This window comes from Ursus americanus, chromosome 26 (genome assembly GCF_024610735.1).
Source record: "Ursus americanus isolate L20-20 chromosome 26, mUrsAme1.1.p, whole genome shotgun sequence".
NCBI lineage: Eukaryota > Metazoa > Chordata > Mammalia > Carnivora > Ursidae > Ursus > Ursus americanus.
Window position 1 is genome coordinate 2,194,288 of NC_142152.1, and position 11,874 is coordinate 2,206,161.

An 11,874-nucleotide genomic window follows, 5' to 3' on the forward strand; every position below is an offset into this window, starting at 1 on the left:
GTTAGTGAACGCACATCTATTATTTACTGTCTGTGACATGGATATAATTATTTCCAAACAACTACAATGTGACGTGACCAGTAATATTTAAATGACTCTTTTAGCAAGAGAAGCTACTGCAACATTTTTTTACCCAAAAGGGAAAAAAACCTCTCTCTTACTTCTAAAGTAATAAAATGATGACTAGTGGCCTTCTACAGACCACACGTCCCTGCCCCAATGGGCTGAAACATGCTCAGTGTCCGAGTCTATACTTCTTTCTGCATCAGATACTTTGTTGGGGGAGCATGTGCAAAAGAAAATCCTAGCACCTCATTTATAAGCTCTGCGCTTAGATAGAAGCTGGTCCCGTACCCCAGAGGACACCAGTGTAGATGCTTGAAGGCTTCTTCTCATGCCTGACGTGACCATGAGCACATGTGCCCAACAGAATAGATTTCTTTATTGCGAGGTAAAAGGGAAGGCCAGAACTCTTTCCTGACATAATGGTGAGCGTTCATAAGGGACATACATTCGCACAGGCCCCACCAACATCATGGGCATATCCTCCAAGCTTGCTTAAAACAGTGCATTCCTGTTAGGCCTTGGTGATAAAATGAGGATTAAATAACACAAACAAATGTTGTCCCTTTTCCATCTTTTGTTGCCAGGATTGGATTATTTTCTTGCCTCAGACACCTAGAGGGTCCATCAGTTTTCCTCGTGCATTCAAACTATGAGATCTGAGAACTAAGGTAGTGTGAGAGTACGCCATTCGGTGACCAGGAGAGATCTGTTTAAGTGAGAGGGATAAAGAAAAGGGATTTTGGAAAGGAAGAATTCTATTTTTATGGAGTGAGAGGAAGTTTTTAGGTTTGGTTAGTTTGTTTGTTTTTAAAGTTTTACAGATTAGGAAATAACTCAAGAAGCCAAGAGGGAACGAGCCAATTTGATAACGAGTGTGGAGGAGACGTATCAAAGATGGAGATTTTCTCAGCAGAGAAACATTGCCTCCTTTGGCTGTTTTTCCTTTAAGCTCACACAGAGGGTACATTCAGCCTCTTGCCATTTGATATTGCTGGCAGGAAGGTCCGAGTATTGGCCTGGAGAGAATAAAGGCATGTTGTTTAGAAATGCAGAGGCTTAACCCGAAGCATAACTGGTTAGGGGTTTACCACAGAAGTTATCTGGACATATCATTTGATTTCCAGGTTTTAAATGTAATTCTAAACAAGATCTGGCCACACAGCTCTCCGCTGTGTGACACAGAGAGACTTTATCTGCCACCAAATGCCATTCAGGCTTAATGCTGTAGCAGTGAATTGTATAAATTGGGGCATTCTTTGAGGCCCGAAACCATTATGGCCTCTCTGAGGAGGAGAGATGAGGCCTGCTTCCTCCTCCCCGTTGCTCAGCCAAGACACTTTAGAGGTTGTTCCTCTCTACATATTTGGGTTCATTTTGGTTTTCCTCTTTTTAGAAACACTTAAGGCTTGCTTTAGCAGACCAAGTATTACCTAGAGGCCCGGTGGGCAGCTGCAGATGGCAGTGGATTTGAGGAGTCACGGGGAAGGTTCCTTGGGAAAGCCTGCCCTCCTGCTGGCAAACATGGGGCGATAGATCGATTTGTACTTCTGCTAGTGACAGCTACCAAGCAGAGTTTGAGGGCACAGACCACTCCATCCTGAAGGGGGAAGTATTATACATCGATTTGTACTTCTGCTAGTGACAGCTACCAAGCAGAGTTTGAGGGCACAGACCACTCCATCCTGAAGGGGGAAGTATTATACATCGACTTGTACTTCTGCTAGTGACAGCTACCAAGCAGAGTTTGAGGGCACAGACCACTCCATCCTGAAGGGGGAAGTATTATACATCGATTTGTACTTCTGCTAGTGACAGCTACCAAGCAGAGTTTGAGGGCACAGACCACTCCATCCTGAAGGGGGAAGTATTATACATCGACTTGTACTTCTGCTAGTGACAGCTACCAAGCAGAGTTTGAGGGCACAGACCACTCCATCCTGAAGGGGGAAGTATTATACATCGATTTGTACTTCTGCTAGTGACAGCTACCAAGCAGAGTTTGAGGGCACAGACCACTCCATCCTGAAGGGGGAAGTATTATACATCGACTTGTACTTCTGCTAGTGACAGCTACCAAGCAGAGTTTGAGGGCACAGACCACTCAATCCTGAAGGGGGAAGTATTATTAGGGAAGGCACCAGAAAAGAAGAAGGGACACAAAGTCAGACTGCCTGGGGCCTGAATTAGCCAATCCCTTTAGAAGTGGCCGGCCGATCTACCTTCTGGTCTCACGTATCATTTGATCTGTGATGTTTGCCCCACCTTTGAATTTAAACAGAATATTTTAAAATCAAATTTCTCCTACAGAGTTGTCTATATTCAGTGTCCCAACTCCCCTCATTTTCCTTGAATCCACATAAGTCATTCCTGCTGCCCGTTCAGAATTGCCTTTGTCAACGTCACCATGACCTTCACATTGCCAAATCCAGTGACAGTTCCCAGTACTCATTTTATTTGGCTAACAAGATCATCTAATCCAGGTGATCTTTCTTTCCTACCTAAAACACTTTTTTAAAGATTTATTTTTATTTATTTATTTTAGAGAGAGCATGTGCACGTGCGTGTGCGTGCACAAGTCCGGGGGGAGGGGCAGAGGGAGAAGCAGGGAGAGAAACTCAAGCAGACTCTGTGCTGAGTGCAGAGTTTGATGCAGGGCTCGATCCCACCACCCTGAGATCATGACCTCAGCCAAAACCAAGACTCGGTCCCTTCACCCACTGCACCACCCAAGCGCCCCCTCCCTGAAACATTTTTATACTTAGCTTACCAGAAGTCACACTTTTCTCGTTTTCCTTCTATCTCCCCGACTACTCCTCAGTCTGCTTTTCATGGTTTGTTTCCCTTCCTAAACCATAGCATTTATCATCACCTCATATTCAATATATTCTCCTCATTATTTGCTTACCGTCTCTTTCTTCACAACTACACTGTAACCTGTATCGAGGCAGGGAATTTGTGTTTTGTTCATGTAGTCTGTAAATGGTAGGCACTTACTAAATACTAATGTAATGTTGAAGGAATACAATGGTTTATAACACTCCGTTTAAATCAATTTAGTGATGTCCTTTTTTTGCAGAGTATGTGAAATTAATATAGTAGAATTATATCTTATATAGGGATTAAGCACTAAACTCAGCATTTGAGGAGAAAATCGCATACATTAAAAAATCTATCCTCAAAAAATCTCTGGAGTGGGGCCATGTTGGATACTCACATACTGATATCTGAATAAGCTCAATCCAGCCGGTCTCTCCCCTAGAACTGGAACAGGAATTACAATTTCCTTGGTTGAGCACCAGATGAAGTTGTTGGTTTGATGTTAGAGCTATGAGGTACAAAAATACATATTTTAAACACTAGCTTCTCACATTTGGAGTGGCAGCGTGCACACACTCTGAGAGGCAGGTGGCACTCATAAGCGAACGGATTCCTGGCTTCAGTCTCCTGGTCATATGTGCACCAGAGCTTATGCACATTGTGTGGCAGAATAAAAGAAACTACCCATACTCTTTGCTAATTTTTTTATTATTATTATTAAGTAGGCTCCACACCCAGCATGGAGGCCAACGAGGGGCCTGAACTAATGACCCTGAGATCGAGACCTGAGCGGAGACCAAGAGTCAGACGCTTAACCAGCTGAGCCACCCAGGTGCCCTAAAACTACCAAGACTTTCCAGACTGTTATTTCTCGCTGAGTTCTTAGGTTTGAATCCACCTGTGTGACGTTGCACACACAGGCAACTCCACTACGGAAAGACGTGCCAATGTTTCTCAACTCTGGCCAGACACTGGTATCATCTCTGGAACTCCAAAAATATTCAAGACCCCATTCCAGATTTATGCTATCAGAATCTCCAGGGATAGAGCCCAAGTTTCTATGTTTCTTTTTGAACTTCCCTAGTAGAGTCTGATGCATAGCCAGGGTTGCTAGCCGCTGCTAGGATACTTGATTCTATTTTGCATTGCCACAGATGGGTTTGAAACCATTTAAATTTAATGCTTTCTAAACTCACCTATGTCTGAAGGCAGTCTTGTTTTAGGAAACCTAGTTTAAGTGCTTGCTCTGCGTTACTGTACGGTCCAGGTAGTGCATCACCAGGCAAAATTATAAAATGAGCATCCTTTCCCTGTTAGGGTCCTTCTCTGGGAGGTCTCCCTCATCCCTATCCCCCTGGTACCTAAAGATTGCCCATAGGCAGAAAGAGTCTACTAGAACAATGCATATTCCAGAAGTATCCTGTTGGGCAAAAAAACCGAACATTTCCTTCCTCTCTCTCCCCTCCAATTCCTACTTGCCTTTAACATTTCCTTTTAGCTAGAGATTATTCTCATAAACCAACATTGTTGTTATGGGCTGAATTGTGTCCCTCAAAAATTCATATGTTGAAGCCCTAATCCCTAGTACTTCAGAATGCAGTTAGATTCGGAGATGGAGCCTTTAAGGAGGCGATTAAATTAAATTGAAGTCCTTATGGTGGGCCCTATTCTAATCTGACTGGTGTTCTTATGAGAGGAAGAGATTTTGACACACAAAGAGACATGGGAAGGGGCAGGGTGCACACACCAAAAGAGACTTGTGAGGCCACAGTGTGAGAATGGCCATCCACGAGCCTAGGACAGAGGCCTCAGAGAAAACCATATCTGCCAAAACCTTGGTCTTGTTGGACTTCTGGCTTCCAGAACTGTAAGAAATTAATTTCTGCTGTGTAGACCATCCAGTTTGTGGTATCTTGTTATGGCGGCCCTAGCAAACTGATGTACTTGCCAAGATGCAAAATAAATTAAGTATTAATCAAGTATTTATCTCTGTAACTTATATTAAGATAAAAAATATAGAAACTTTGGCCTCAAGAAGCTGGCCATGTGTTGCCCATGTAGGGGTACTTGCATTTGGGGGGTTATTCTAGTTGTTTTCCATTTCCCTCACTAGAGCCATCCCACACTGCCCGGCTCACTGCCCCGGGATGCTGATCCAGTGGGTTACATCACCTGGGCTCTCTTGCCCTCTATCTTCCAGTTGGGTTTGGCCAATGTAAACTAATAGCAGGAGATTGGGGTAGAAAAGAAGGGTAAGTTCTTTATCAGGGGCCAGGTTTTGCCAATGCCTGGGTTCCTCCCTGGCTGGAGTTTTCTCTAGGTTCTGTTATCTCTGTTCCCTTTCCTTGTCCCTTCAGGCCTATAGGTGGTCATGGCTTCCCGCTTCTTCTAGTCCCCAGGTGCTTCCTCTTGTCAATTCCCTTAACCTTGCCCACACCTCTATAAAGAATCCTTTAGTTAAGCCGCTTTTGATGATACCTGTTTGAATGTGATATTTGTTTTCTGCCAGAACTCTGATACAGAGACGTAGAGTGGTATGATGAGAAAAACCATCACTTTGTGTCTGACAGCCTTGAGTTCGTACGCCAGTCCCAACCATAAATAGTTGTGTGACTCTGTGCAAGTTTCTTTATCTCATTGATCCTCAGCTTCCCCATTTCTTATTTTTGTTTTTTATGTGAAAATATACATGTCTTTTTTTAAATTTATCAATTAGCCAACATATAGTATATCATTGGTTTCAGATGTAGAGTTCAGTAATTCATCAGTTGCATATAACACCCAATACTCATTGCATCAAGTGCCCTCCTTAATACCTGTCACCCAGTTACCCCATCCCCCCCACTCAACTTCCCCATTTATAAAGTAGGGATAATGACACTTATCTCAGAGTTGCTGAGATTAAATACGATGATATACAATGTCTGGCAAATGGCAGGTGCTCAACAGTGCTATTACAGAAAATAATGGATGGAGTCATTAGTTTTACTGTACAAGATACTCTTAGAGATACAAGGCTTAAGCCCAAAGGAATGGCTCAGTCATGAGAGAGTTTTAGGTGCCACAGCAATTTCAAAGAATAGATTGAGGTTCTGACAGGTCCCCTTCAGTGGGCAGAATTCTAAGATGGTCCCAAACTTTCAGCCATGGTGTGTACACCCCTTCTCCCAGGTATTCAGTCTAACACTAATATAGGTATTACTCTGAAGGGATTTTGTAGATGCAGTTAAGGTTCCACATCAATTGACCCTAAGATAAGGAGATTATCCCAACGGGTCTTAACAATCATACGAGCACTTTAAAGTCAGAGTTTTCTCTGGTTGGTCACAGAAAGGGAAAGCAGAGAGATGTGCTCATGCTGGCCCAGAGGAAAGAAAACCATCTTGGTTGGGAACTGCCAGTGGGGGCCCCACGCAAGGAACCGCAGGCAGCCACTAGAAGCTGAGAGTGGTACTCAGCCAACAGCTGGCAGGAGAATGGGGACCTCAGTCCTACAACCACAAGGAAATGGAGTCTGTGAACAAGAGGACCTTGGGCCAGGTGAGAAAGATAGCCTCAGCTGACACTGATTTTAGCCCAGTGGATCCTGACCAACAGAAATTATGAGCTGATAAATTTGTGTTGTTTTAAACCACTAAGCGTGTGGTAAATTGTTTCACAGCGATAGAAAATGAATTCATTCCCAACCACTATGCCAGCAAATTCCTCTCCTGACTATAAAGAAAATGCATTCTAGTCCCATCTCAGTCTGAATCTGTTGGCTCCCCCATCAGCAAAATGACACATGCTCCCTCTACGCTTCCAGCTCACTTATCTTGAATGTTCACCCTCCAGGAGCAAGATTTCAAACAACGTTAAATAATAACAACCACACATCAAGCTTCTACCCATGCTGGGGAACAAAATCGTCTGCACAGCTATTGGCCAAAGGGATAAACAAGTCAGGAGAAACAACACAGAAGAGGAGTTTCTGACTTTAAGGGAAATTTTTAGTAGGCTCACTTAATTTTCAAACTGATGATGGAGGATTTTGGAAAGTTTCACAGTGCAAGATAGGAAAAGAAAGACTTACCAAAAGGTGGACATATTGGCACATGCGTTCTTGGCTGTGCCATCCGTTTTTTTAGCTGCTATGCTCTCTCTTTCTCAGCGGGCCAGAAAGCAAACACTAACGATCTTAAAGAAAGTAATCAAGTGAAATAAAGCACATAGAGAACCTTGTTTAGGTAATAGAGGCATGCCTGAAAAAGAAAACTGAATTTAAATAACTCTCATGGTAAAGCAGAGCAGATATTAGCCCTAAGAATCAAGTCTACTGTTTAAGGAACTTTTTGAAGTCTGTATTTATAAGGGATTATAAACTCTAAGGGAAGAATCTTATTTTGGTGGCACATATAAAACCATTTAATTTATCCATTATGTATTTTTTTTCTATTTTCGTCTTAGACTAAAGCACATATTTGAAAATGTGTGCCGCAGTAGATTTTCATGATTTGGATAGATGTTTTAAACACTTCGTTAAACATTTAAGGAAATCTAAATTCTTTTCTGAATTCTTAGTGTTTCTCTGTTGTTCTAGGAAATAATGTGAAAAACTGAGCTTTGCAATACAGTGCTAAGGTCTTTGTTCTGTCATGGGGCTAATTATTACCACGGGTCATTATAAGATAAGAAACCACAAATACATTAGTAATGGCAAAGATCGAAGCAGCTAATATAGTGTACATGCATGAATGGGGATATATTCTTGCAAAGATATCTTTACATTTTAGTAATTAAGTGCGTCGTATTAATTGCATGGCCCTTTCACAAAACCTCACAAAAAAAAAAAAAAACCCACCAAGAACTTTTCCTCTTGATCTCAGATTAGAACTGATTGCATAATTACATTACCTGGATAATTAAATACAAATTTAGTAGCCTTAGAACTGTACAATATTGTGGTTTCATTTTCTAATAGAATTACCCTGTCTTTGGTGCAGAATTCTTGCTAAGCAATGGAGATCTAATTAGTTAGTGACATGACATTAACCGTTCCTCGGGGAACTTTTGTTGGAGAAGAGGTGCAGATTAAAAATAATTCAGGGAACTTCTTTCTCATTTCATTACAGGGATCCAAGTCGTAGGAATTAGATATATGAGAGATCTATTAGGCTTTCTTCTCTCTTATCCAGGGAGCAGGAGAAGAATGTTCGTCAGGCATTGTGTGCTTCTGGGTTCAGTTAGGTCCAATTTAGATAAGAAAGAACCACCTCCGGATGTAACACATTGTCGGGATGCATCCCTCCACTGGCCCCTGAAAGACGGATCATTACTGACATCTCACAGATCCTGTAATGATGATGTGAGAACACACTGGTTTGCCAAGGTACAGGGTGAGAACATGGCTGTGCTTCTGACAGACAGCTAATTACTTCATGTAGAAAATTATTTTAGGCAGAACGAACACAGGGATATCCTCATGGGAGGGGTACCTTTGATAACCTGGAAAATTGGAAAGCCATCACTGTTTGGTTTGATAAACTCATCTAAAAGCCACTTCTGCAAGTCAGAGCCCAAATAACTTCATAGTTGTTTAAACTTACACCAACTTCAACTTTCTGAAAGGTTTTCAATCAGGGTGTGACTTTACTAGTGGGAATGACAAGATAGAGCATGTTTTCCACGTTTGCAGTCTGTGTCACTCTGTGTTTCTAGGTCATGCGTCTGCGGCCATCTGGAAGTCAGCTGGGTAGCTCTGCTGAACTTGGTTGGGCTTGCTCCCATGTGTGCGGTTATGCTGGCTGTAGGTTGACTTAGGCTGGTGTGACTGGGGTGACTCAGCCCTTATCCAGCTTCGGCACTTTCCCATTATGTTGGCGGAAGTGCAAAGGAAAGCCAACCTGATACACAAGCCCATGCCAAGGCCCTGCTTGCATCCTGTCTTCTAAGATGGCAGTAACCAAAGCAAGCCTTATGGCTAAGGCCAGTGTCGTGGTACAGGGCACTAACGTAAGGCTGTCCTGCTCATGATGGAGGGCAAAGACACATGACAAAGGGCATGGATACAGAAAGGAATAAAAAAATTGGGGCCATCATTACTGTTTACCACACAGTTCCCTCAGCAACTATGAGACTTCTCTTTGGTTTAATCTGGAAAAGATGCCCTCTTTATTATTAAACTGTCTGTTTAGATGACTTCAATCCTAGATCAGGTTTAGAAATGAGCCATTAAATGGGACATTGTGGAAAAAAGTATTTAGTCTAGTCTTCATTATCCCTGAGTCCTTTAGTGGTGACTGAAATTGCTAACTGGAAAGATTAATCTTGGACGCAATTGATATTTTACTTCTCTATCTTGATTAATCAGAAGCGTTATTCCTTGGGTATAACTGTCTTAGTCTTCTGAGGCACCATAACAAAATGACATGGATTGAGTGGCTTAAACAACAGGAATTTACCTCTCAGAGTTCTGGAGGCTGGGAAGTCCGAGATCAAGGAGCCGGATGAGGGAGTCACCCAGTGAGGGCTCGCTTCCTCACTCAGACAGCTGCCCAGTCACTGTGGCCTCACAGGGGAGACAGACCTAGAGCAGAGAGACAAAGCTTCTTTCCAGCGTCTCTTCTCAGAAGGATGCAAATCCCATCATGAGAGCCCCACCCTCATGACCTCATCTAACCCTTATCACCTCCCTGAGGCTCCCTCACGTTAAGGGTTAGGGCTTCAAAATACGAATTGGGGGGGGGGGGCACAGTTCAGTCCACAGCAATAGCTATCACCCGAATAGATTCTTCAGTGTGTGAAGGAGCTGCGTGAGAGCACTGTCTCTGTTGCTTAAAGTGAGACGTGGGTTGTAATGGAAGTGGGGGGAGGGGTGAATTGGGAGGGAGTAGTGAACAACTTAGGAAGCAGCGGACTTCACACCGCCCACTCCGTGATACAGCACCCCTCCTGTGGTGAGTTACATCGTCTAAGATTTGGCAAGACAAACACTGCCTTTCCTTATGACCCCAGTGAGACCACACTGGGGGTGGTAGTGGTGATGGTAGGGCTGGTAACAGGCAGTGTCTTCGCATTTCCAAAAAGACCCCAAACTTCGTTAGTTTACAAGTGCATCAGAAAAATGAAACATAACGTATTTAATACTGTAATTAAAACGATTATTAGGATAATAATTGTCCATGTATTTTCATTTGAATGATATAGTAAAAGAAGTATTTTTATTTTATAAATTAAGTGTGGATTTCTTTCTTACATGCAGAAGATACTATTCAGAAGATAACTCTGGTTTTATTTATTTATTTATTTTTTAAAGATTTTTTTATTTATTGATTCGACAGAGATAGAGACAGCCAGCGAGAGAGGGAACACAAGCAGGGGGAGTGGGAGAGGAAGAAGCAGGCTCATAGCGGAGGAGCCTGATGTGGGGCTCGATCCCGTAACGCCGGGATCACGCCCTGAGCCGAAGGCAGACGCTTAACCACAGTGCCACTCAGGCGCCCGATAACTCTGGTTTTAAAACAATAATATTTGATATGCTAAAATTACCAATTCAAAAACCCAGCTCTGCCATAAGCTTTCAGGTTTGGCTTACAATTTTTATTATTCTGTTTATTAGCCTAGCAAATTTGAATAATCACTTTTTAAGTTGGCCTTTGAATAAACTTATTTAATTAATAAATGACATATCTTAGAATACTTTCAGTTATATTTATTAATTTATGTACTTGATTGCCTTTTATTTATTTTTTAAGATTTCATTTATTTATTTGAGAGAGAGAGAGAAAGAGAGCATGAGAGGGAGGAGAGTCAAAGGGAGAAGCAGACTCCCCGTTGAGCAGGGAGGCTGACGTGGGGCTTGATCCCAGGACCCTAAGATCATGACCTGAGCCAAAGGCAGGTGCTCAACCTACTGAGCCACCCAGGTGCCCCCTTGATTTCCTTTTAAGGTCCTTTAATTGTTTGATTAAGTATCCTTCTCAAATACTCAAATTACTCTTATAAATCCAATAAGTGCTATTCATATATGCTGATTGTTAAGCTCTCTTAGACAGTCTGATGATGTTGATAACCTTAGTTAGATTTCAACTTAAAATCACAAGTCTGAATCAATTACTGACTCAAACATTTTAGTACTGGAATCATAAGGCTCATCAGTTACTCAAGTAGGACAGATTCTCTGAACTATGACCGGTAGTAGTATACACCAAATACACAGATACCCTTCCACTCAAATATTTTGAAACTGGAAGTTTGAGCCTCTTAACCCTTCTCCATCGCATGCTGTCTTCCCAGAGTTGGAAGACTTGAGTTAGCTCAAGCCATGTTAAGGATTAAGCTTGCACACCGACCAGAGGTTCCAGGTCGGACTAAGCCTGCAGTCTCGTCAGCAATCCTGATAGAATGTGCTGCTTCTGCTTTACAGTCACTACATTCAAACTCCTCCAAATGGGTGGGCCCAGGTCAGCCGTTGCTCTGGGTTCCAATTACATATGACCTGATTCTTTTGTAATTGCAGAGTCTTGAACATACCCCCTGCTGGGGAAATCACTAGATTATAGTTGACATATTTTGGGCTCTTAATTGTATGTAAATTTCTTTTCTCCCCCCCTTTTTTTTAAGAGGAAGAGAGAGAGGAGGGGTAAGGGGCAGAGGGAGAGGGAGAGAGAATCTTAAGCAGGCTTGATCCCACAACCCTGAGATCATGACCTGAGCTGAAATCAAGGGTTGAATGCTTAACTGACTGAGCCACTCAGGCGCCCCTTTTGTCCCTAATTCTAAAGATCTTTAAACTTACCAGAAGTGTCCATTCTTTCCATATACATTTTGTCTCTTATGACCACACAACTTTTTCAGATATAAAATAATACCCAGTTCAATTGTGGAGATTTCTCATGGCTTTGTTTGACCAGTTTGGTCACAACTTTCAAGGTCATTTTAATGACACAGGTGTTTTTCAGAAAGTTGAGTCCAAATGCTATCAGGTTTCTTCATTTCAAACCACTGATGGCA

At 42.4% G+C, this 11,874-nt stretch overlaps 1 long non-coding RNA gene across 1 annotated transcript in view; it reads left to right on the top strand.

Moving 5' to 3' along the window:
• LOC123800749 (uncharacterized) overlaps positions 1-11,874 on the top strand; it is a 113,080-nt gene that overhangs the window by 62,289 nt on the left and 38,917 nt on the right. The window lies entirely within an intron of this gene.